This window comes from Astatotilapia calliptera, chromosome 9 (assembly GCF_964374335.1).
Source record: "Astatotilapia calliptera chromosome 9, fAstCal68.1, whole genome shotgun sequence".
NCBI classification, from domain to species: domain Eukaryota; kingdom Metazoa; phylum Chordata; class Actinopteri; order Cichliformes; family Cichlidae; genus Astatotilapia; species Astatotilapia calliptera.
In genome coordinates this window covers 2028185-2054982 of record NC_137430.1, presented here as the reverse complement: position 1 = coordinate 2054982, position 26798 = coordinate 2028185, and the positions used below count along the sequence as shown (strand labels likewise).

Here is a 26798-nt window from a genome sequence, read left to right as displayed (position 1 = left end):
TCGCGGAAGCCGGTGTACCCGCCGAAACGCCGTGCATTTATCGAGACTTTCAACCCCAGCTAGGCCAATTATGGATCTTCGGATCCACATTATGTCAGCAGCTGTTCCCCACCGTGAACTAAACAAAAACAAACATAAAAGCAAACACCGCTCACGCCTCGGATGACAGCAGACACTGTGCGCAGAGGTTCGGGACCATAAGTCTTATTGTAAACATATCACGGCAGACCCGACGATGTTTGCATGAACACGCTTTTCAGCATCTCTTTATTGACCACTGTTCACACACGGTTGCTGTACGCACACAGCCGGCTGTAGCTCTTCAGCCCGACACAGACCAACACAACAGCAGAGAGAGCACAGATTTTAAGGTGATGAGGTGTGATTGCGGGTGCCGGTCAGGTGCGTCCGCCTCCCCTGCAGCGGCGCTGCAGACCACGCCCTGCCACACACATTAACCAGGTAAAATACATATTTCGGCAGAATTTTGCAAATATCTATTTTTTTTTAGCAGCATAGTGCTTTTTTTTCAATTATTTTTTAAAAGTCAGGTCAAGGCTCCAAAAGCCCAAAGGCGATATAAGTGTGGTGGCTCACAACAGTTTTTGTTTGCTGGATCATTTTAGTTCAGCTGGGTGTCTTTCCTTTTGTTATATTTCTTTAAGAGTTCAAAATGTGTTAATTACATAAATAAAATGTAATTTTCTCTGTAGCACTTCATGGATTTCATAAGCAACACACTTTAGTTGCTCTGTCGATTCTTTTAAAAAGCAGTTAAAAACTTTTCTTTTCAAACAAGCCTTTTGTTGATCTACGTATTTTATAATCTTTCCATTCTTTACATTTGATCTTTTACATTGTGTATAATGCCTATTTATTGTATTGTTTATTTTAATATTTGTGTACAGCGCTTTGTGACTGCCTGTCTATGAAAAGCGCTTAATAAATAAACTTTACTTACTTACGTTAGTTGTTCACACAAAGCATAAAGGTAAAAAAAATAAAAAAATAAAAAAAAAAAAACACCCAGCACGCCCCTGCGGGCGGTTTATCCTTCAAGCTCGGGTCCTCTACCAGAGGCCTGGGAGGTTGAGGGTCCTGCGCAGTATCTTAGCTGTTCCCAGGACTGCGCTCTTCTGGACAGAGATCTCCGATGTTGTTCCCAGGATCTGCTGGAGCCACTCGCCTATCTTGGGAGTCACCGCACCTAGTGCTCCGATTACCACGGGGACCACCGTTACCTTCACCCTCCACATCCTCTCGAGCTCTTCTCTGAGCCCTTGGTATTTCTCCAGCTTCTCGTGTTCCTTCTTCCTGATATTGCTGTCATTCGGAACCGCTACATCGATCACTACGGCTGTCTTCTTCTGTTTGTCTACCACCACTATGTCCGGTTGGTTAGCCACCACCATTTTGTCCGTCTGTATCTGGAAGTCCCACAGGATCTTAGCTCGGTCATTCTCCACCACCCTTGGGGGCATCTCCCATTTTGACCTCGGGACTTCCAGGTTATACTCCGCACAGATGTTCCTGTACACTATGCCGGCCACTTGGTTATGGCGTTCCATGTATGCCTTGCCTGCTAGCATCTTGCACCCTGCTGTTATGTGCTGGATTGTCTCTGGGGCATCTTTACACAGCCTGCACCTGGGGTCTTGCCTGGTGTGATAGACCCCAGCCTCTATGGATCTTGTGCTCAGAGCTTGTTCTTGTGCTGCCATGATTAGTGCCTCTGTGCTGTCTTTCAGTCCAGCTTTGTCCAGCCACTGGTAGGATTTCTGGATATCAGCCACCTCCTCTATCTGCCGGTGGTACATACCGTGCAGGGCTCTGTCCTTCCATGATGGTTCCTCGTCTCCCTCCTCTTTCTTGGGTTTCTGCTGCCTGAGGTATTCACTGAGCACTCAGTCAGTTGGGGCCATCTTCCCAATGTATTCTTGGATGTTCGTTGTCTCATCCTGGACTGTGGTGCTGACACTCACCAGTCCCTGGCCCCCTTCCTTCCGCTTAGCGTACAGCCTCAGGGTGCTGGACTTGGGGTGAAACCCTCCATGCATGGTAAGGAGCTTTCTTGTCTTTATGTCAGTGGCTTCTATCTCCTCCTTTGGCCAGCCTATTACCCCAGCAGGGTACCTGATCACGGGCAGGGCGTACGTGTTGATGGCCCGGATCTTGTTCTTACCATTCAGCTGACTCCTCAGGACTTGCCTGACCCTCTGCAGGTACTTGGTGGTTGCAGCTTTTCTAGCGGCCTCTTCATGGTTCCCATTTGCCTGCGGGATCCCCAAGTACTTGTAACTGTCCTCTATGTCTGCAATGTTGCCTTCTGGTAGTTCAATCCCCTCAGTTCTGACTACCTTCCCTCTCTTTGTTACCATCCGACTACACTTCTCCAGTCCGAACGACATTCCAATGTCATTGCTGTATAGCCTGGTAGTGTGGATCAGTGAATCGATGTCTCGTTCACTCTTGGCATACAGCTTGATGTCATCCATGTACAGGAGGTGGCTGACAACTGCTCCGTTCCGTAGTCTGTATCCGTAGCCAGTCTTGTTAATGATCTCACTGAGGGGGTTCAGGCCTATGCAGAACAGCAGTGGGGACAGAGCATCTCCTTGGTAGATCCCGCACTTGATGGTGACTTGTGCTATGGGCTTGGAGTTGGCCTCTAGTGTTGTACGCCACATCCCTATTGAGTTCCTGATGAAGGCTCTTAGGGTCCCATTGATCTTGTACAATTCTAGGCATTCCAGTATCCAGCTGTGGGGCATTGAGTCATAGGCCTTCTTGTAATCAATCCAGGCAGTGCACAGGTTGGTCAGTCTGGTCTTGCAGTCTCGGCTGATTGTTCTGTCTACCAGTAGCTGGTGTTTTGCGCCTCTGGTATTCTTGCCAATTCCTTTCTGTGTCCCGCTCATGTATTGACCCATGTGCCTGTTCATCTTAGCCGATATGATGCCTGACAGGAGCTTCCATGTAGTACTGAGGCAGGTTATTGGTCGGTAGTTGGAGGGGACCGGTCCCTTCTTGGGGTCCTTGGGGATCAGGACCGTCCGGCCTTCAGTTAGCCATTCCGGGTGTCTCTCGTTAACTAGCAGCTGGTTCATTTGTGCTGCCAGACGCTCGTGGAGTGCAGTTAGCTTCTTCAGCCAGTAGGCGTGAACCATGTCGGGCCCTGGTGCTGTCCAACTCTTCATACTGGAGACCCTTTCTTGGATATCTGCCACTGTGATGGTTACTGGACCCTGTTCAGGGAGGTCGCTGTGGTCTGCCCTCAGATCCAATAGCCACTGAGCATTGCCGTTATGGGTTGCATCCTTCTCCCATATGCTCTTCCAGTATTGCTCCGTCTCCAGCCTTGGTGGTGCTGTTCTCTTATTGTTCCCTTGCCACTGAGAGTACACCTTTGCTGGTTCTGTGGAGAACAGCTGGTTTATTCTCCTGCCTTCTATCTCTCTGGTGTACCTCCTCAAGCGGCTGGCCAAGGCTGTGAGTCTTTGCTTGGCAGTTTCCAAGGCCTCAGGTATGGACAGCTTGCTGTATTTCTTAGGCACCTTATTTGTCGCACCTTTCTGCAACTCCGTTAGTTGGCTAACCTCTCTCCGTGCTACTTTGATCTTGCCCTCTAGCCTCATTCTCCATGGAGGGTACTGCCCCTTGTGGCTGTTCAACTTGTAGCCAAGCATCTCACTGATCACTGCTGCCGTATTGTAGATCAGCTTGTTAGTGTCGGTAATCGTGGTTGTAGGTATTGCCCGTAGTGCTGCATTAACATCATCTAGCAGACCTTCTGAGGGTACTTCACGTAATCTTGGTAACCGGCTACGGGGTATCCAGGTTTCAAGCTTGGCCATGATCCTATTTTTCAGGTCAGTTCCTCTCGCACTCAACAATCCTTCTCCTATCACACTTGGGGCTATGTACCCAATCTCGGGTGGGGGTGATGATATCTCCCCCCTGACCTGGCGTCCTGACTCCTCCTTGCCGTAGCATTTGTGTTGTACCTCGTCAATCTCTAGCTGTGAGAGTAGTCCCTTCTTTCGAATGTTGGAACACTGAGCTACTAGTTGTTTCGCCGTCATTGTGGATGTTGGGTATCGAAGAATCCATAGGTCCCTCATCCTATTCATGTAGCCCCTTCCGCCGGGGTTACTTGCGTAGTAGCATTCCAACAACGCCCTGTTTTCGTCCCTTGCCCACCGATGCCTTCTTGTTCCAGTAGCCCACTTTTCGTCAGGGTGCCCTGGTTCCTCAACACCTGACGCGGACCTTGTTGATCCGGGCGACGTCCGAGCCGGCATGCCTTCATATTTATCTGTCTCGCTCATGTCTGCGGTAGGCTTGCTTAGCATAGGGGGTCTAGCCTTAGGACCCTTACTGGATACAGACGCCCCAGGCAGGAATCGAACTTGCGATCCTCTGTTCCAAAGGCGTGTAGTCTAACCACTACGCTATCCAGCTGCTATGGGTATATATATATATATATATATATATATATACACACACACACATATTAGGGGTGCAACGATACACAAAATTCACGGTTCGGTTCGGTTCGATACTTTGGTGTCACGGTTCGATATTTTTTCGATACAAAATAAAATGTTCATGCCTTTTTAATTTGTCATTTATTAAAATTATAAATATATATTTTAACTCAAAAGTACAGTTTTAAAATTTAACCCTAACCCTTGTGCGTGTTTTTTATTTTGACAGCGAATGTGCACCTGCGGACCACTTATGTGCAGCCCTGGTTATTTAGCTCGTCATATTGCAGCCACAGAAATTATTTTGTCCATGAAACCATAAAGCTGCACTTTCTTTTTGCCTTATAGTCTGATTTGACAAAGATACTTCCGGTTGAGTGAACGCTGGCGCGACTGGCTGCCGCTACTCACCGGCCGCCACTCACCACTATCGCTAACGTTAACGCTACTGGACTCTGGACTTTTGGACTTCTGTCCTACTCCTGTTTCTAAGGCCCACCGGTGTCCCTGCCCGGCTGTTCCTGTCCATGATGTGGCCTTTCAGGATCTATGTACTCTCAGTGTGGGTCTGGATCCTTATGTCATCGATCTACCGACTCGGCACTGGACTTCATCAATATACAGCTGATGAGCTCCTCCGGCTCCGCTTCTCTTTAGCTGCTCCGCCATTGGCTGCTCTTCATTTCCACACGGACATTGCCTTCCTCCCTCGCCGAAAGTACGTACATCGAGGCTCCCGTCGGTATTTCCATCAGGATAATTCCAAACCAATTCAGTCCTTCTGGTCCACCTCTGGTCGCTCTCAACGGAACCCCTGCAGGTCTATTGACCACAATGTTCTGACTGGTCTGCCTAGGTCGGCTAACACTCTCATCCAGTCCGACAGTATTCCTGTCAACTTCGGCCTGCTTAATATCCGTTCGCTTACGAACAAAGGACATCTCATCCAGGATCTCCTAACAGACCGTAAGTTTGACTTTTTCTGCTTGACTGAGACATGGCAACAGCCCAATGACTTTTCGCAACTCAACGACTCCACCCCCCCGGGGTTTGTTTACACCTGCCAACCTCGCGAGTCCGGCCGTGGTGGTGGCCTCGCGATAATCTATCGCGAGAACTGGAAAGTCTCGCCGCTGTCCGCCCCTACGTACAGCTCCTTTGAATCTGCTGTTTGTCAACTTTCAGGACCTACCCCAACTGTAATAGCTGTCATCTACCGCCCCCCAAAATTTAATTCTGTTTTTATCAGTGACTTTGCCGATCTGCTGACCAATCTAGCTACTGTCTCCCCTAATATAATATTGCTGGGTGACTTTAACGTTCACGTGGACAACTGCGACCATCCTCTTACCAAGGACCTTCTATCCTGCCTTGATAGCTTCAGCCTTAAACAATACATAAACTTCCCTACCCACATTAAGGGCCACACTTTGGACTTAGTCTGCTGTTCTGGACTTACCCCTCCATCTGTACAGCTGACGAACTGCCAATTTCGGACCATCTACTTCTCTCCTTTAATGTTCACATGACCCTCTCTGTAATTAACAACCCCCGTATTATCTCTTTCCGGAATATTAAGAATATAAATCTTGATATCCTTTCCTCTGCTTTTTCTAGCTGCTTGTCTTCTAACAACTTAGCTATTCAAGAGGACCTGGTACTTTTTTATAATCATAGCCTTAGTAGTATTTTAAATTCCCTGGCTCCACAAAAAACCAGAACTGTACTTTTTTCTCGCTCTGCACCCTGGTACACCCCTGAACTCCGGCTACTGAAAGCTAAAGGCCGACAGCTTGAACGCCTCTATAAGAAAACTGGCCTTACTATTCATAAGGATATGTTTAATAACCACGTTCTGTTTTACCAGGAATGTATTAGTCAAACCAAATCTGCTTATTACTCTGCTATTGTCTGCTCAAGTAAGAACTCTACCAAGACCCTTTTCTCACTATTCAATTCTTTTAACAGGCCACCTGATTCTCTCCGTGCTCATCTCTATTCATCTAACTTCTGTGATGCTCTAATGCTATTCTTTATTGATAAAATTCATAAAATACACTTAGACCTGGACCCTAATGCTCAATGTAGCTTCTCTGTCCTAACTCCTCCCCCTTCTCACTTCCTCTCTGTTTTTCAACTTCCATCCTTAGCTGATATTGCTGATCTCATCCATAAATCAAAGCCTTCTACCTGCCAGCTCGATCCTATCCCCACTGTCCTCGTCAAAGCCTGCTTACTCCCTCTCCTTCCCCTCATATCTGCTATTATTCACTCTTCACTCACCACTGGAACTGTTCCTGCTTCCTTCAAAGTTGCTGCTATTACCCCAATTCTGAAAAAAACTGGTCTAGATCCCAACAACTTTAATAATTTTCGTCCTATCTCCAATCTACCATTTCTCTCAAAAATCCTTGAAAAAATAGTTGCTTCACAAGTCCATCTTCACCTAACTGATAATAACCTTTACGAACAGTTCCAGTCCAGCTTTCGTCCTTTACATAGCACTGAAACTGCTCTTATAAAAATAACAAACGACCTTCTTATAGCAGCTGATTCTGGTCTCCTCTCCATCCTTATCCTTCTTGATCTGAGTGCAGCTTTTGACACCATCTCTCATCCCATTCTCCTTAACAGATTAGCTTCTATTGGTCTCTCTCACACTCCACTAGCCTGGTTTAAATCATACCTATCTGACCGCACTCAGTTCATTCAATTAAAATCCTTCACTTCTCAGCTTTCTCCTTTATCCACTGGGGTGCCCCAGGGATCTGTCCTCGGGCCCCTTCTTTTCATCATCTACCTTCTTCCACTCGGACATATTTTTCGTAAATATAATATTCAGTTCCACTGCTACGCCGATGACACCCAGCTCTATCTCGCTACCAAACCTGACTCTACTCTTCCTCCACCCTCCCTCATCCTCTGTCTAGCTGAACTTAATTCTTGGTTCTCCTCCAACTTTCTTAAACTCAACAGCAATAAATCGGAACTTCTTCTGGTTGGCACCAAACGACTGCTATCCAGAATTAACAACTTCTCTCTCACCATCAATAACTCGCTGGTCCCTATCTCTCCTTCTGTGAAAAGCTTGGGTGTCATTCTCGATAGCACATTATCCTTTAACTCGCATATCAATAATATTACACGTGCAGCATATTTCCAACTCCGTAACATTAATCGCCTCCGCCCCTTCCTCACACCTCACGCAACTGCCATTCTCATCCATAATCTTGTTATCTCTAGAATTGACTACTGCAACTCATTATTATTTGGCCTCACACAAAAATCTATCAACAAGCTCCAACTTGTCCAGAACTCTGCTGCCCGTATTATTACTAGGACTTCTTCTACCCACCACATCTCCCCAATCCTGAAGCAACTTCACTGGCTCCCGGTCAAATTTCGCATCCATTTTAAAATAATTCTGTATACATTCAAGGCTATTCATTCTCTCTGACTTATTACAGATGAAGCTCCCATCCGGCTGCCTCAGATCTTCATCTTCTCTTTCTCTCTCTGTTCCCTCTGCTCGTCTGATCACAATGGGAGAGAGGGCCTTTAGTTGCTCTGCCCCTCGACTTTGGAATTCCCTACCCCCGGACCTCAGAAATATTAGCTCATTCTCTCTTTTTAAGTCCACCCTTAAAACTCATCTGTTTAAAATTGCCTATTCTTAAATTTCTGTATGTTTTAACTTTTATCTTCTATTTTTATCATTGTGTATATTTCCAGTTTTTATCTGTTGTACAGTGTCCTTGGGTGCTTTGAAAGGCGCTATTTAAATAAAATGTATTATTATTATTATTATTATTATTATTATTATTATTATTTGTCATAACTTCTCCGTTTTGTGGTAAGCTTTTCTTTGGCTGTCACTTCTTCACCCTGACCTGTCTTATTTGGCTCAGCAGAACTAAAATATATATCCTGCTGCTTTTACACGGACTCACATAAGCTCAGCGATTCTCTGCACGATCAACCTCTCACATGTTTAAGCTGCGGGAGATTTCACTTGTCATGTTTGCGTAGTAAGCTAACGATTGATAAGACGATGTCAGAGGAATTGGTGCACAAATTATCATCACTCACAGATCAGTGCTGTCGCTCTCTATACACAGTTCGCACGATTGCAAAGTGAAAGCAAAAAAACAAGCGCAAATTCAAACACGATTTCAATATGTCACATATTGTCACTTCCGGCGCCCCCCGTGTGCGGCAGCCTGTTACAGCAGCTCTGCTCATTCTGAGTTTCTTTCTTTCTTATCTTTTTTCTCGTAATTTTTTTGTAACTAACGTATTAGTAATTAGACTCTGCAACCATGTTCTACCGTTTTGTGCTAGTCCTGGTCGTTTTTCTCAGTTTATTTCTACTTTTTTCACCCGTGTCTGGGGACCCAGAGCAGAGATCCTTTGTTTACAGTAAGGATCAGCTGTTAGCGCTGCGTCCTGCAGCGGTACTGCCGGCGGACAGACCCGATATTCCCAGCGAGCTGAGGAGGAAAAGACGGGGGTGTCGTGCTGGGAAGGAGCGCCGTCGCCCGAGAAGGAGACGTTATCGACCATCTCTTCCTTCTGTAATTATTGGAAACGTAAGATCTTTGCCCAATAAGATGGATGAGCTCATGTCGCTAACCTGGTCACAGAGGGAGTACCGGCAATGTAGCATCATGATGCTAACGGAGTCGTGGCTAACATCGCTAACTCCGGACACAAGCGTGACACTACCGGGATTCCAGCTGCTGCGAGCGGACAGGACCAGAGACAGCGGTAAGAGGAAAGGAGGGGGACTGGCAGTTTTTGTGAACGACAGATGGTGTAACCCTGGGCACATCACTGTAAAAGAGCAACTCTGCAGCAGAGACATTGAGCTGTTAGCCATTAGCATGCGTCCGTACTACCTGCCCCGGGAGTTCTCGCATGTTATCGCGATAACAGCGTATGTCCCCCCCTCGGCCAACGCGGATGCAGCCTGTGACTCTCTCCACTCTGTGGTCAGCAGACTGCAAACACAATCACCGAGAGCCCTTCTCATAATATCAGGGGACTTCAATCATGCCTCACTGGACTCCACACTGCCCACCTTCACCCAGTATGTGACCTGCCCAACCAGAGTCAATAAAACACTGGACTTACTGTATGCCAATGCAGAAGAGGCATACAGTTCATCACCTCTCCCTCCCCTGGGCAGATCTGATCACAACCTGGTGCACCTTGTCCCTGTGTATGAGCCCTTAGTGCGCAGGGAGCCACCAGCCACCCGCACAGTACAGAGATGGTCAGAGGAGAGCGAGGAGGCTCTTAAGGATTGTTTTGAGTCGACTGTGTGGGAGGTGATTTGTGATGACCACGGAGAGGACATCGACAGCCTTACTATATGCATTACTGACTATATAAACTTCTGTGTGGATAACACTGTACCTACCAGGACTGTACGGTGTTTCTCCAACAACAAACCTTGGATTACCCCAGAAATTAAAACCGTCCTCAAGCAGAAGAGGAGGGCCTTCAAATCCAGAGACAAAGAGGAGTTGAAAAGGGTGCAGAGAGAGCTGAGGGGACTGATAAGGAATGGGAAGGAGAGCTACAGGCAGAAGATGGAGAACCAGCTTCAACAAAACAACTTTGGTGAAGTCTGGAGAGGCCTCAGAACCATCTCGGGCCACAAACAGCAGAACTCTCTGCCTGGGAGGGATGTGAGGTGGGCAAATGAACTGAATCATTTCTTCAACAGATTTGATTCAGCCATGAGGCAGTCTGCAACATCGGCTGCAGACTCACCCACCCCCACTGCTGCTGTTCCACCTCAGACACTTCACACCTCCTCTATTCACCCTGCTCACTCCCCCCCACCCCCAACTGCAGCATCCAATACACACTCAACACAAGGCTCCAGCCTGTCTCTCTCAACCACCCAGGTTAGGAGAGAACTGAGGAGGATTAATGGCAAGAAGGCAGCGGGTCCAGATGGCATCAGCTCGAGGGTCGTCAGGTCCTGCGCGGACCAACTGTGTGGGGTGATGGAGCACCTCTTCAACCTGAGCCTGAGGTTGGGAAGAGTCCCACAGCTCTGGAAAACCTCCTGTGTTGTACCAGTGCCAAAGACTTCACGCCCCAAGGACCTCAACAGCTACAGGCCGGTGGCTCTGACATCCCACCTGATGAAGACCCTGGAGCGGTTGGTCCTGGCTCAGCTTCGGCGCCTAATAAGCTCATCACTGGACCCACTTCAGTTTGCCTACCAGCCTGGCATTGGAGCGGATGATGCCGTCATTCACCTCCTACATCTTTCCCTCGCTCACCTGGAGACCGCTGGAAGCACTGTGAGAATCATGTTCTTTGATTTCTCCAGTGCCTTCAACACTATTCTTCCCTCGGTTCTAAAGGACAAGCTGGTGAACTCTGGAGTGGACCATCACCTCACTACCTGGATCCTGGACTACCTCACCGACCGACCACAGTATGTGAGGACTCAGGGCTGTGTGTCGGACAGGGTCGTCTGCAGTACGGGGGCCCCACAGGGAACGGTTCTGGCTCCGTTCCTCTTCACCATCTACACTGCAGACTTCTCCCACAATTCCACCCAGTGCTTCCTGCAGAAGTTCTTTGATGACTCTGCAATAGTCGGCCTCATTACTGATGGGGACGACAAGGAGTACAGAGGTCTGACCCAAGACTTTGTGGACTGGTGCCAGCTGAACTACCTCCAGATCAACGCTAGTAAAACCAAGGAACTGGTGGTAGACTTCCGCAGGCACAAGCATTCTCCACTGCAACCACTGAACATCCAAGGTATGGACATTGAGGCTGTGGACAGCTACAGGTACCTTGGTGTTCATCTGAACAATAGACTGGACTGGACTCATAACTCAGACGCCCTCTACAGGAAAGGGCAGAGCAGGCTGTACCTGCTGCGGAGACTCAGGTCGTTTGGAGTGGAGGGCCCACTCCTGAAGACCTTCTATGACTCTGTTGTGGCTTCTGCTATCTTTTATGGCGTGGTCTGCTGGGGCGGCAGCATCTCTGCTGGGGACAGGAAGAGACTGAACAGGGTGATCCGAAGAGCCAGCTCTGTTCTAGGATGCCCTCTGGACCCAGTGGAGGTGGTGAGTGACAGGAGAACGGCGGCTAAGCTGTCATCCCTGATGGACAACATCTCCCACCCCATGCAGCAGACTGTGACAGCACTGAGCAGCTCCTTCAGTGGGAGACTGCGGCACCCACGGTGTGGGATGGAGAGATTTCGCAGGTCTTTCCTCCCCACTGCTGTCAGACTCCATAATAAAGACTTTAACTGATCAAGCACACACATCCATACATATGCAATAATACTAAGTGCAATAATCCTTTCTGTCGTCGTTGTATTTTTACTCAGTTGTATATAGTATTTGTATTTGTATTCTATTTTTATCTTATTGTATATTTATTTTATTTTATTCTACTGTATATAGTATTTTATTTTATTCTATTCTGTACAGTTGTGTACTGTATTTATTCTTATTGTATTCTAATTTTTGCCTCATAACTTTTGCACTGTCCACTCCTGCTGTGACAAAACAAATTTCCCACGTGTGGGACTAATAAAGGTTATCTTATCTTATCTTATCTTATATTGACAGTGGCTCACCAATGCCAATGACATAATTACCCAGCTACATTTCTGAAAGAATGCAAAAGCATTGACATATATTTTTCCTTCCTACAATAGCCCGACGGGCAGGGAAGAGATAGATTTTGGTAGCCCGACTGAAAAAATCGCTAGCCCCAGGACGTCGGGCTAGCGATATTGCAAGCCCTGTATCTGATTGAGGAATCACTCATCTTTGGAAAAGAGAGTTTATTACAGAGAAATGGCTCTTTCCAAAATAAAAGCTATACTATCCGCTTCTTCTGGGCTATATTCTCAGCAGCATAAGGAGAATCATGTGCTAACAGCTGTCTAAATGACTCGGCTAAAGTTAGTAGCATGCTTGTTGTTTTTGTTTTTGCACTAGGATGATGTCGGCGTAAATGTGCAGTCATATTCATTGTGTTCCCACTAGTGCTTTCAGGTTAATCTCGTTGAAATGACCTTAACGCCACAACACGGCAAATCTCCGTTAACGAGCTACCGCCGATCGCCCCGTGCATGGGGCTAGACGGCCAACACGTTAACGAGCTAACTGCGCTAACACACTAGTTCCCACCCATGTAATTGAGCATTGCGTGGCACATCCAACATACTGTTTTACTTTAGTCCATGACGCGCTTACCTTCAGGGTCATACGTCACATGAAAAACAAAATAATTCCAAACGCCAGATCTGAATGAGGGTGGGGGAGGTCCATGTTGCAAGGAGAGCTTAACTTCTGTCTTGCTAGCTTGCCCTGCGCTCTTCCTTCTGACTATGCTGTGTGTGTTGAGCGCTCAGTGGATCTGCGCTCGACAGTGCAGCCTAGGCGGAGTAGTCGAACGCAGATTCACTGAGCGCTCAACACAGACAGCATCGTCAGAAGGAAAGTTGATAAAATAAATTAAAAATTTTGTATTGTTCGATACATATGCGTACCGAACCGAAAGCACTGTATCGAACGGTTCAATATCGATACGAATATCGTTGCACCCCTAATATATATATATATATATATATATTAAAAAAAAAACACCCAGCACGCCCCTGCGGGCGGTTTATCCTTCAAGCTCGGGTCCTCTACCAGAGGCCTGGGAGCTTGAGGGTCCTGCGCAGTATCTTAGCTGTTCCCAGGACTGCGCTCTTCTGGACAGAGATCTCCGATGTTGTTCCCGGGATCTGCTGGAGCCACTCGCCTAGCTTGGGAGTCACCGCACCTAGTGCTCCGATTACCACGGGGACCACCGTTACCTTCACCCTCCACATCCTCTCGAGCTCTTCTCTGAGCCCTTGGTATTTCTCCAGCTTCTCGTGTTCCTTCTTCCTGATATTGCTGTCATTCGGAACCGCTACATCGATCACTACGGCCGTCTTCTTCTGTTTATCTACCACCACTATGTCCGGTTGGTTAGCCACCACCATTTTGTCCGTCTGTATCTGGAAGTCCCACAGGATCTTAGCTCGGTCATTCTCCACCACCCTTGGGGGCATCTCCCATTTTGACCTCGGGACTTCCAGGTTATACTCGGCACAGATGTTCCTGTACACTATGCCGGCCACTTGGTTATGGCGTTCCATGTATGCCTTTCCTGCTAGCATCTTGCACCCTGCTGTTATGTCCTGGATTGTCTCTGGGGCATCTTTACACAGCCTGCACCTGGGGTCTTGCCTGGTGTGATAGACCCCAGCCTCTATGGATCTTGTGCTCAGAGCTTGTTCTTGTGCTGCCATGATTAGTGCCTCTGTGCTGTCTTTCAGTCCAGCTTTGTCCAGCCACTGGTAGGATTTCTGGATATCAGCCACCTCCTCTATCTGCCGGTGGTACATACCGTGCAGGGGCCTGTCCTTCCATGATGGTTCCTCATCTCCCTCCTCTTTCTTGGGTTTCTGCTGCCTGAGGTATTCACTGAGCACTCAGTCAGTTGGGGCCATCTTCCCAATGTATTCTTGGATGTTCGTTGTCTCATCCTGGACTGTGGTGCTGACACTCACCAGTCCCCGGCCCCCTTCCTTCCGCTTAGCGTACAGCCTCAGGGTGCTGGACTTGGGGTGAAACCCTCCATGCATGGTAAGGAGCTTTCTTGTCTTTATGTCAGTGGCTTCTATCTCCTCCTTTGGCCAGCCTATTACCCCAGCAGGGTACCTGATCATGGGCAGGGTGTACGTGTTGATGGCCCGGATCTTGTTCTTACCGTTCAGCTGACTCCTCAGGACTTGCCTGACCCTCTGCAGGTACTTGGTGGTTGCAGCTTTTCTAGCGGCCTCTTCATGGTTCCCATTTGCCTGCGGGATCCCCAAGTACTTGTAACTGTCCTCTATGTCTGCAATGTTGCCTTCTGGTAGTTCAATCCCCTCAGTTCTGACTACCTTCCCTCTCTTTGTTACCATCCGGCTACACTTCTCCAGTCCGAACGACATTCCAATGTCATTGCTGTATAGCCTGGTAGTGTGGATCAGTGAATCGATGTCTCGTTCACTCTTGGCATACAGCTTGATGTCATCCATGTACAGGAGGTGGCTGACAACTGCTCCGTTCCGTAGTCTGTATCCGTAGCCAGTCTTGTTAATGATCTCACTGAGGGGGTTCAGGCCTATGCAGAACAGCAGTGGGGACAGAGCATCTCCTTGGTAGATCCCGCACCTGATGGTGACTTGTGCTATGGGCTTGGAGTTGGCCTCTAGTGTTGTACGCCACATCCCCATTGAGTTCCTGATGAAGGCTCTTAGGGTCCCATTGATCTTGTACAATTCTAGGCATTCCAGTATCCAGCTGTGGGGCATTGAGTCATAGGCCTTCTTGTAATCAATCCAGGCAGTGAACAGGTTGGTCAGTCTGGTCTTGCAGTCTCGGCTGATTGTTCTGTCTACCAGTAGCTGGTGTTTTGCGCCTCTGGTATTCTTGCCAATTCCTTTCTGTGTCCCGCTCATGTATTGACCCACATATATATATATATATATATATATATATATATATATATATATACAGTGCTATCTTCATTTTAGATGTCAGTGTTTTCTTTTGCGTGGAAACCGGGTCCAAGTGGCTCTTTGGGTGTTAAAGGTTGCAGACCCCTGGTCTAGCTAAAGATCTGGATATGGGGTTTAGCCCTGCAGAAAATCAGTGGGGACAGAGCTTCTCCTTGGTAAATCATCAGCTTAATAGTTAATGGATCATCTTGAAATTGGTGTCTAGTGTTGTTTGCCATATCCCAGTTGAATTCCGGGTGAAGGCTCTTAGGGTCCTGTTGATCTTGTACAGTTTTAGGCATCCCAGGATCCATGTGCTATGCATTGAGTCAAGACTGTCTGGCCTTCGGTTAGCCATTCTATGTATCTTATACACTGTTAGGTGGTTCATTCGTGCTGCCATGGCGCGCAGTTAGCTTCTTTAGCTAGTTGGTGTGGATTATGTCAGAGTGGTGACATGTCAGGGTGTTGCTATCCAGCTCTTCATATTTGAGACTCTTTCCTTGGATATACCAGATGGTTACTGGCAAGGTTACCATAGTTAACTGAAACAAAAAAACCCTAAAACTTAAAAAACACTCATGTAAGACCTCTTTCAATACTTGGGATACAGATTTGAATGCTTACCTGGGTGCTGGACCAATAGCTAAGGTTCAACTACTAGAGCAAATTGGATGACTAATAAAACGCTCTGAGAACTTGGTTAGATTAACTTGTATTCACAAATGAATAATCTCATATACATACAATGAAAACAATAGCATTACATGAAAGGAAAAATTGGGCCCAAATCAGGGAAAATAATAAACAAAACACTCCCTCGGGCGATTTTGCTCAGTCTCTCTAGTGTCAGGCCACACCTTGAAGTGCGAGTCCAGCAATAAGGCTTCTCCTTGCAGGATACGCAAAGGAGAAATGAGGTGCAATTCTGTCCTACCACGTAAGTAGACTCTGTACAGTTCAAGGCTCGTCCAAAGAATTTAGTTTTGTTTTCCGACCAATCATCTCAAGGACTCATGGAGGGGTACATCCGAAAAAACCTGACCTGTATAACAGAATCAGAGTAACTTTCAGAAATCTCCACTTAGACATCCATACATATATTTTTTCCTATATTTTCTACATACATTCTAGCAAAGTTGCAGTTTCTGCCTCTCCAGTGTACAGAAAGAAAGACAAAATATCCCCAAACACTGACAATGATTATTTCTTACTAAAGTAAACAACAAAATGGGCTCTCCTGGAGCTTCAAAATGTTGATGGTGCAGCGTCATAGCACAAAAAAATCCCCACCACCTTTTCTTTAAACTGCATTCACTTCACAATAAATACAACTAGAGGTTTGATACACAAACATACAATCTCTACAGCATACATTTAACCTGCAGTCTTTACATACAGTGTTATAGGAAGCTAACAAAATCTAATATAAGGTTTGATCTTCACAATTGTACATTTACAACCACAGGCTAATAGCAATGGCCGCGATAGCTGTTAGCATGTCATCGTTGATCGCTTAACATCACAATATTCTTACTCAGAACAAGTTAACTCACCCAGAAGAATCCCAGCAATAGCAAAACTCCTCTCCAATTAAGAACAGTACCCAGACAGTTTATTTCCTCTATACAATCCGGATAAAGAAAGCCAACCATGTTTCACACTTGGAAAACCAAAGTTTTTTTCCTCTCCCTTTTTCCTGATCTCAGTAGCACCCCCCCCCCCCCCCCCCCCCCCCCCAATATACTTCAAAGACCATCTGGACATCATAAACACCTGCTATTTAATTATTTCTCATCAAAACAATTTTACTTAATAAAGCTTAATAATGAACACAACTTTTCAACCTCACTCATAACATACTCAAACCATTAGTAACTCTCTGAGGTTACACTCACACTGTGAAACAGTAAAACTAACAAATGTTTTTGTGAACTTCAAAAGCTAACTAAAATAAAATACAAGTTAAGAGCAAACATCCTTATTTTTTGTATCTATTACGTTGGCAAAAACATTATTCCAGCTATTGAAAGACATGTTTATTGTCTGTCACACTATAGCTTAACTGCATTGGAAATGTTTTTTTTTGTTTTGTTTTTTGGTCTTTTTATTTTTCATTTTGTTTTTATAATACCTGCCCTTATTTTCCTAAATCTTACCTTCACATATGCCTTCACATAGTAATTCAAAAGACTAAAACGAACACTGGTACTACTAAAAACTAAACTAAAACTAAACATCTGCAAAAGAAATTCAACTCTGGAAATGAACTGAAACTAAACTGAATTAAAAAGTCAAAACATAAAAAATAAATAAATGAAAACCACTTAGAAAATAAAAAAATATATTATAACTCTGGTTACTGGACCCTGTTCTGCAGTTCTGATACTATCCCTCCATGTTACCCTGATCTTGGTCTCTAGTCTCCTACTCCATGAATCTTACTGCTCCTTGTGGCTGCTTATCTTTCTCTGGTATAGATCTGCTGGCTTGTTTTAGTTATGGCCTGTAATGCCGCATTCACATCTTCTTGTAGACTTTCACATAGTCTTGGTAGTCAGCCAAGGACGGTCCAGGTTTCCAGGTCAGCCATGATGTTTTGCACAGGTCAGCTGCTCTTGCATTCAACACATCAGTTGTTCTTGTGGCTTGGTACCAAATCTCGTGGGTGGAGATGATATTTCCCCCCTGACCTAACGTCCTGGCTCGCCCTTGCCCTAGCATATGTGTTCTACCTCACCAGTCATTTGCTGTAATAGCAGTTGCTTATTCCTAATCACGCAGCTAGCTGCTCAGTGTTCCGTGATTAGGGAGTAAAGTTTTATTCTTCATTTTCTCTGTTCAATTAAATGTTATTCCTGGTCCATAAAGACATGGACGGGCGAGTTTGTTGTGAAGGAACTTGATTGCCCTGCAAAGGGTCCCGACCTTCAATCAATAGAATACTTTTGGTAAGAAATTGGAGCAGACAATGCAAGCCAGGTCTTTTTGTCCAACATCAGTGTTTCACTTCTGAGAAAACTGTAAAAAAAAAATTCTCATAAACACTTCAGGAAACCCTGTGCACACACACTAACACATCCTCCAACCACACACGCCCATATTTTGCTCAATTGCGGTTTATTTCACACCTCAAACATTTAGTAAACAATTAAGCAAATACAAGTAATCTGCAATAAATTACAGGTAGTAATAAAATAAACGACTAACTCTTTTACGCTGCGTCCGCACCTACACGGGTATTTTTGAAAACGCAGCTGTTTCGTCCACGTGTTTCGAATCACCGAAAACTGAGCTTTTTTAAAACTCTTTTTTGCGTTTACGTGTGGACGAGGAATACAGAGTTCGTCATGCAGCGTCAAAGGTATGAGCCTTTTTTCACGTCACGCTGTGGCCACATTATTGTTTACATGACATGAATCGCAGAATGGCAGGTAGAGACAAAATACTGTTAATCTGACTGTCTGCAGGTTTTACACGCAGTTACTGTCCCTCCATTTACAAAGGCAGAGGCGTCACGGTGGGATTATTTTACTGTAGCTGTTTTTTTCCTGTGTAATAATATTCAACATTGCTATGAATACATTTTTCAAAAAATGCCTCTCTGTGCAAAATGGGTCTAAAAACATAAACAACTGTGGGATCCTGTTTGTCTGTGATTTGAACCGAGGGAACAAATCGTGGCAGGATCAGCCTGATGTTATTTGTATCCAGCTGTAACTTTACTGTATAAAGAGCAAACATCTCCAACATGTCAGTTAGTCATTACAACAAGTGTTTGTGAAAAATCAAGAATGTGAATGGCCCAGCGCTGCTCCCGACGCAGGGAAAACCAATCCTGCAGGGAGACCTACCTCGGCACTTGTGCAGGTGAAGCCAAAGGGAAGATTTGCTTCACCATATTTTCTAGTCTTTGGCTTAGAATGAAGTTGGTTTGGAAACATATTCAGCGATGCTTCATCTCCTGCTTTGCGTTTCTGTGGGCGCCCGTGCTAGCAGTGTACAAGCGTTTTGTTTTTTTCCTTTTCATACCGCCCCCCCCCTCCCCTGCAATGGCTCTGCGCCCCCCCTAGGGGGTGGGCCCCACACTTTGGGAAGGTCTGGTCTAAGGTTTTGTCCATTTTTAGTTGCATGCAATTTTGTTTCACTAATAAAGGTTCAGTAAGAAAGATTTATAATCACTCATCTGCTCCTTTCCTGGGTGTTCAGCTGCTAATTTGTTCATCACATCACTATCACTTTCCCATGTTGTTGATCTCAATACTGACATCATTACTATAATCGAATCATCTTCTTGCTTGCTTTCTTTAAGCCAATCAGCCACCATTCTGTGTGGTTTAAATCAGTGCTCTCCATCATTCTCCCTTTCAGACTCTTTTGTGAACCCTCCGTCTGGCTGACAAAAGTGCCTCAGAGCTCTATCCAAGCTTCCATCTTCTTCTTCACCACGACCAAAGTCTAGACTCGTGTCCTGAATCCTATCTCTGATGGGATCTGTTCTGCCATGATGGGTCGTCAGAATCTAATCGCCAAACACATTAATTTCTCTAGCTTAGTAAATCTTGTTAATTCTTCCAAATGAGCCCTCCATATTGAACTATAATATCTAGAAGCTGATTAGCGCATGTGCAGGTCTAATGGCACACTTGTACAAGTGTTACTCTACCAATCTTTGTCTTTAGTTCTCATCTTGTCAGACAAGCTCTCATCCACTTTACCACCCGCATGTTGTTCCCTTCCCAACGTGGCTCTAGGATTGTACAACCAAAGATGATCTAATAGTCATAAAGAACGTGTATTAGACAATAAATATGATCAATAATAGTGCAATAAATAATTTAAAAGAACATTATGAAAAAGCCTAAAAAACCTTTTTAAAATTTGCAGTTGCTGTAGATTAAAGTTTTAATTTGCACCCCTCACTACCGGGTGTATCCTAAAATGCGTTGAATTGTACAAGATTAATCAGGACTATAAGAATCATCAGGAATTTGATGTGGCGAACAACACTAGAGGCCAACTTCAAGCCAACTGCACATGTCAAGATGCCCCATCTCCACAGCTGTCTGCAGTCAGCACAGTAAAGATGATCAATAACAGTGTCATTAATATTTTAAAAGAAAATTTTAGCCTAAAAAACATGCAGTTGCTGTAGATTTAAGCTCAGGGTGTAGCCCACCTCTTGCCCTTTACTTGCTGGGATATGCCCCCCGCTCCAGAGCCTCTTGAGAATAAGTGGACGAAGACGGATGGCTGGATGGCTGGATGGATGAATGGCATTGCCTGTGTGGTCAGATTTGTTCCTTTAAAATCTGTTGTCACACAAATTCTGTTAATGCTATGCGTACTGACAATTTAAAATATTACACTCTTATGATTCAAATCCAGCGGCAATAATTACAGCAAGCTGTCCGCTGCTATGCTTTTTTTCAATCGTTTGATTTAAAGGCAGTTTGTTAACACTTATATTCCTCAAAGTAACAAAAAAATCTGTACGCGCACACGTTTTCTCCACTTAGGATGGTAAAGGATGGCTCTCGTTTAGACTGCAGACAGTTATTAAGTCATAGCTTATGGAACACAATGTGGCCTGCATATTCAATATCTTCATTAAACAATTACTGTGCCTTTGTTAAATTGGCCGGCCAGATAATCTTATTAAGCCATTTGCCAGAGGCCTAATTCCATGAAAGGTGATACAGACTATTTTGAGGCATTGCTTGAGCTTTCATATCAGGACCTGGTATTGTGTTTGTAATAGCAAGGCAGTATTATTAAAAAGTAATGTGGGAGTTGAGATGATATTACATATAATGATTATGTATTCTTATTTCCTAATATAAGACTATGGAGACTCACAGGCCATGTTTAGTCATGCTGGCAGACGTTAAGCTTCTTCCACCTTCACATTGCTTCATTGTTGGATATACTACTGCATGGATACAATTCTTTTCTTGCCAATCAGTTTCACAAGTGTACTATTAGGAAACAGCATTTTTCTATTTTGAATTCAATTATATCTATTTAAAAAAGTTTCTAAATATCTACGAAAATGTGATTTATTTAACTATTCAGCAGCTCAACTTCAAAAAGTGAAGCCAACAGAAGCTTAGAATATGTTTTCAGAGCAACAAAATATATATTTTTGCCAAATCTTCACCAAAACATCACTTAGCGTAAACACTGAAATGAAAAGTTGTAAGTTTAGTTTTTTTTTCACAAACCTGTGAATGTGCACAAAGTACAGGCAAGGCTTTTTCCAGTTGAGCATCACCTGTATGCTGCATAAACACTGAATTAAAACAAAAAGAAATGTGAAATTTCTGTGCCGTGAAGTCATCTCACAAGTGCTTTGCTGGGACAACTGTTTGTGATGAAAGGAATGACAAAAGACAAAGTCCCATCTTCACTTTATAGTGTAAAAAGATTTTGTAGTTATTCCATTAAAAGGATGCACCTTTATACTGATCTCCTTAACAAATACTGTAAGTTTGTCTTGTTGTCACAGCAATTAGTTAGTTTATTCTTAAATGTATTTTAATGCATTATGTTTGCCTTAAACACTTTCTATTGTACCATTAGATCAATGAAACGGTTTAATTCTTACATATATGCACATATTTCACTACTTTGGATGTATAGTTACAGCCACAGTCCTGAGGTCTTCACCCACTCAGCCAGTTGTATCTGTCTCTCTTCTTCATATTCTCTCGTTTCCCTCTGTGTGTGTGTTCTGTTATGTGTAACTGCTGAGCCGGGTCCTCCATCGCTTCACTGTGAATAAACACACAGTCACTTATCCGAGTCCTGCATCTTGAGTCCATCTGCACCATTAACGATGAAAGCTACCTCTCTTTGTGTGACCCAACCACAGAAAATATGGTTCAGCCAACCTTTGATAAGATTGTTATTACACATATTATTCCCTTGCAAATGTAATTTAATTTACAAACCCAGCAAAATAAGGAATGCATCCAGTCAATATTCACTAGATTTCAAGCTCAAATAATTAACAGACTTCTGTTGTGTCCATGAACTAACACAGTCACAATAAAAAGTTAACACATTAAACAGTTAAACATGAAAGATACTTCCGTGAATGTAAGATCATCAGATTAACTTGTCATGATCCTGGCAGTCTGGCTCTTTTTCCTTCTTTCTGTCCTCCTTTAGGTGGAGTAGTGAGCCCACTGTTCCTTACAGAGCTTCTGAGTATTCTGAGATTAGCCATCACAACTGATTCTCATCTCTCCATCACAGAGGAAAGTACAGTTAGTCGTTTTTTGAGGTGTTTAATAGAAAAACTTTAATGCTAGACTCATAAATGTACATTGTTTAGGTGAAATAGGTGAAATCAGGGAAGTAGCCAACTTTATTTATTACAATTATTATAGATGTTTTAAAGCTGTGAAACCCCTGACTACACACTTTATACACTTTTCTCAGACAGGCATGAACATTTTCACACTTTTCTCTCGTTTAAACTCTCAAAGTTCAAACCTTCGTAGAAAAATAAGTTCTGTATTATAGAATGAAACCAAAGAAACCCGCGGTTGCCTTTGACAGTGCAAAACGTTTTGTCGACATGTTTGTGTTTGTTGGGGAGAAAACTTACAAACACAGTCACACTGCTAGCGATCGGAGATTTATTTAAATTTGACAAGCTGAACACATTCTGTACTATACAGGAGACACAGCATGAGATTGACTGACAATGGTCTACAGCCAATCAGGACGCAGAACACAATGCACTGTTAAAAAAAAAAAAGCATGGAAAATTGAACAAAGAAAATCCGCGAAACAGCGAGTGAACCGCGTTATAGCGAGGGACCACTGTATATTTGTGTATGCATATATGTATGTACGCATATATATACATCCATCCATCCATCCATCCATCTTCATCCGCTTTGTCCGGGGCCGGGTCGCGGGGGCAGCAGCCTAAGCAAAGAGGCCCAGACCTCCCTCTCCCCAGCCACCTCCTCCAGCTTATCCGGGGGAATACCAAGGCGTTCCCAGGCCAGCCGAGAGATATAATCTCTCCAGCGTGTCCTGGGTCTGCCCCGGGGCCTCCTCCCGGTGGGACATGCCTGGAACACCTCACCCAGGAGGCGCCCAGGGGGCATCCTTGTCAGATGCCCGAACCACCTCAGCTGGCTCCTTTCGATGTGGAGCAGCAGCTGCTCTACTCTGAGCCCCTCCCAGATGGCCAAACTTCTCACCCTATCTCTAAGGGAGAGGCCAGCCACCCTTCGGAGGAAGCTCATTTCTGCCGCTTGTATCCGCGATCTCGTTCATTCGGTCACTACCCACAGCTCGTGGCCATAGGTGAGGGTAGGGATGTAGATCGACCGGTAAATTGAGAGCTTCGCTTTTACACTCAGCTCCCTCTTCACCACGACGGACCGGTGCAGCGTCCGCATTACTGCAGCTGCAGCCCCAATCCGTCTGTCGATCTCCGGCTCCCTTCTCCCATCACTCGCGAACAAGACCCCGAGATACTTGAACTCCTCCACTTGGGGCAGGAACTCATCCCCGACCCGGAGTGGGCACTCCACCCTTTTCCGGCTGAGAACCATGGCCTCAGATTTGGAGGTGCTGATCCTCATTCCCGCTGCTTCACACTCGGCTGCGAACCGTTCCAGTGCGAGCTGGAGGCCCTCACCCGATGAAGCCAACAGAACCACATCATCTGCAAAAATCAGAGATGAGATTCTGAGGCCACCAAAGCGAAAGCCCTCCGCCACTTGGCTGCGCCTAGAAATCCTGTCCATAAAAATTATGAACAGAACCGGAGACAAAGGGCAGCCCTGGCGGAGCCCATCACCCACCAGGAATGAGTCCGACTTATTGCCGGCAATGCGAACCAAGCTCTTGCAACGGTTGTATAGGGATCGAATGGCCCGTAGCAATGGGCCAGACACCCCATATTCCCGCAACACCTCCCACAGGACACCCCGAGGGACACGGTCGAATGCCTTCTCCAAGTCCACAAAACACATGTAGACTGGTTGGGCAAACTCCCATGCACCCTCAAGTATCCTGGAGAGGATAAAGAGCTGGTCCAGTGTTCCGCGACCAGGACGAAAACCGCATTGTTCCTCCTGTATCCGAGGTTCGACTAACGGACGAACTCTCCTTTCCAGCACCCTGGCATAGACTTTCCCAGGGAGGCTGAGGAGTGTGATCCCCCTGTAGTTGGAACACACCCTCCGGTCCCCTTTCTTAAAGATGGGGACCACCACCCCGGTCTGCCAGTCCACAGGTACTGCCCCTGATCTCCACGCAACATTGCAGAGGCGTGTCAACCAGGACAGCCCTACAACGTCCAGAGCCTTCAGGAATCTCTTCGAGGCAGTCCGAAAGTCTTTTTCCATGGCCTCTCCGAACTCCTCCCACACCCGAGTTTTTGCTTCAGCCACTGCCCGAGCCGCATTCCGCTTGGCCTGTCGATACCTGTCGGCTGCCTCCGGAGTCCCACAGGCTAACCAAGCCCGATAGTTCTCCTTCTTCAGCCTGGTGGCTCCCTTCACCTCTGGTGTCCACCATTTGGTTCGGGGATTACCACCACGGCAGGCACCAACCACCTTGCGGCCGCAGCTCAATGCAGCAGCTTCGGCAATGGAGACGCTGAACATGGTCCATTCGGACTCAATGTCCCCAGTCTCCCTTGGAATGCTGTTGAAGCTCTGCCGGAGGTGTGCGTTGAAGATCTCGCGGACTGGGGCCTCTGCTAGACGTTCCCAGCACACCCTCACTACGCGTTTAGGTGCACCAGGTCTGTCCAGCGTCCTCCCCCGCCACCTGATCCAACTCACCACCAGGTGGTGATCAGTTGACAGCTCAGCCCCTCTCTTTACCCGAGTGTCCAGAACATATGGTCGCAGGTCTGCTGATACGATTACAAAATCGATCATCGACCTACGGCCTAGAGTGTCCTGGTGCCACGTGCACTTATGGACACTCTTATGTTCGAACAGGGTGTTCGTTATGGCCAAACTGTGATTAGCACAGAAGTCCAATAACAGAGCACCGCTCGGGTTCAGATCAGGGAGGCCGTTCCTCCCAATCACGCCCCTCCAGGTCTCGCTGTCGCTACCCACGTGAGCATTGAAGTCTCCCAGCAGGACAACAGAGTCTCCAGGTGGAGCACCCTCCAGCACCCCCCCCCAGGGACTCTAAGAAGGCGGGGTACTCTGAACTGCCACTCGGCGCATAAGCGCAGATGACAGTCAGGACCCGTTCCCCGACCCTAAGGCGCAGGGAGCAAACCCTCTCGTCCACCGGGAAAAACCCCAACGCACCGGCAGCAAGCCGAGGGGATATTAGGATACCCACCCCAGCCCGCCGCCTCTCACCAGGGGCAACTCCAGACTGAGACAGAGTCCAGCCCCTCTCCAGGAGACTGGTTCCAGAGCCCAAGCCATGTGTAGAGGTGAGCCCGACTATATCTAGCCGGTACCTCTCAACCTCACGCACTAACTCAGGCTCCTTCCCCACCAGAGAGGTGACATTCCATGTCCCTATTGCCAGTCTTGGCAGCCGGGGGTCAGTCCGCCAGGGCCTCCGCTCCTGGCCGCCACCCGGCACACAATGCACCCGACCCCTATGGCGCCTCCTGCGGGTGGTGGGCCTGCGGGAGGATGGTCCCATGTCTCCTCTTCGGGCTGTGCCCGGCCGGGCCCCATGGACTAAGGCCCGGCCACCAGACGCTCGCCCTCGGGCACCCTCCCCGGGCCTGGCTCCAGGGCAGGGCCCCGGTAACCCTATCCCGGGCAGGGTAAACTGTTCCCTCGGTTTCCTTTTCATAAGGGTCTTATGAATCGCTCTTTGTCTGGTCCCTCACCCAGGGCCAATTTGCCATGGGAGACCCTACCAGGGGGCAAAAGCCCCCAGACAACATAGCCCCTGGGATCCCTGTGACACACAAACCCCTCCACCACGATAAGGTAGCGATTCAAGGAGGGGATATATATACATATATATATATACATCTATAGGTATATACACACATACAGGCAGTGCTGGGAAGGTTACTTTTAAAATGTATTCCACTACAGATTACATGCCCCAAAATGTATTTTGTGACGTATTACGTTACGTTACTCAATGACAGTAACGTATTCTGAATACTTTGGATTACCTATTATATTATCATGCTTTTTACAACTACATGAATGTACTATTGCTGTGTGAATTATTACTTTTGCTGAAGGTTACTCTCCATACCAACACCAACTAGATGTTTAAATCTTAATATAAATGAATAACAGTAGGTGGACATTAGGTAAGGCTGCACTTTTTGCAGCGATCTCGTATAGAAACTATTCCTCGCGTATATAAAACAGGTCCACGGCTCCGAAGTGTAGTAAAGGGACCTCTGGCTAATACGTCGGGTTCGTGTCGGGCTCATAGCTGAAAACTGGATTTACTTTGTTGTCTGGGTCAACTTTGCTAGCGAGAGACAGAGAGAGGCGTTGAAAGGCTGCTGCAACGGAGCTTATTGTTTCAGAGGAAAACACGAACATGGTGTACAGTCGAGTCTTAATAGCTTACTTACAACTGGGCTCGTCAGGCACTCTTCTTGGCTGCAGTGGTTATTATTATATTTACATGCTTCCAGCTCCCGTTTCTGTTCGGTGACAAGTCTTACTTTTCGACTCTCCTTTTTCTCCCTCCCTCGCTCACAAACACATAACGGGTATGGCAGTCCATTCTCCCTGCAGCACGGACTACAC

General features: G+C 46.2%; 1 pseudogene across 1 annotated transcript in view; it reads left to right on the top strand.

Moving 5' to 3' along the window:
* Positions 1 to 5017: 5017 nt before the first annotated feature.
* Positions 5018 to 26798, top strand: part of LOC113029837 (uncharacterized) — a 47305-nt pseudogene continuing 25524 nt past the window's right edge. The window contains exons 1-2 of the transcript XR_013911450.1: positions 5018 to 5634; positions 6576 to 7485. The product of XR_013911450.1 is annotated as an uncharacterized LOC113029837 (transcript). The remainder of the gene's footprint in view (positions 5635 to 6575; positions 7486 to 26798) is intronic.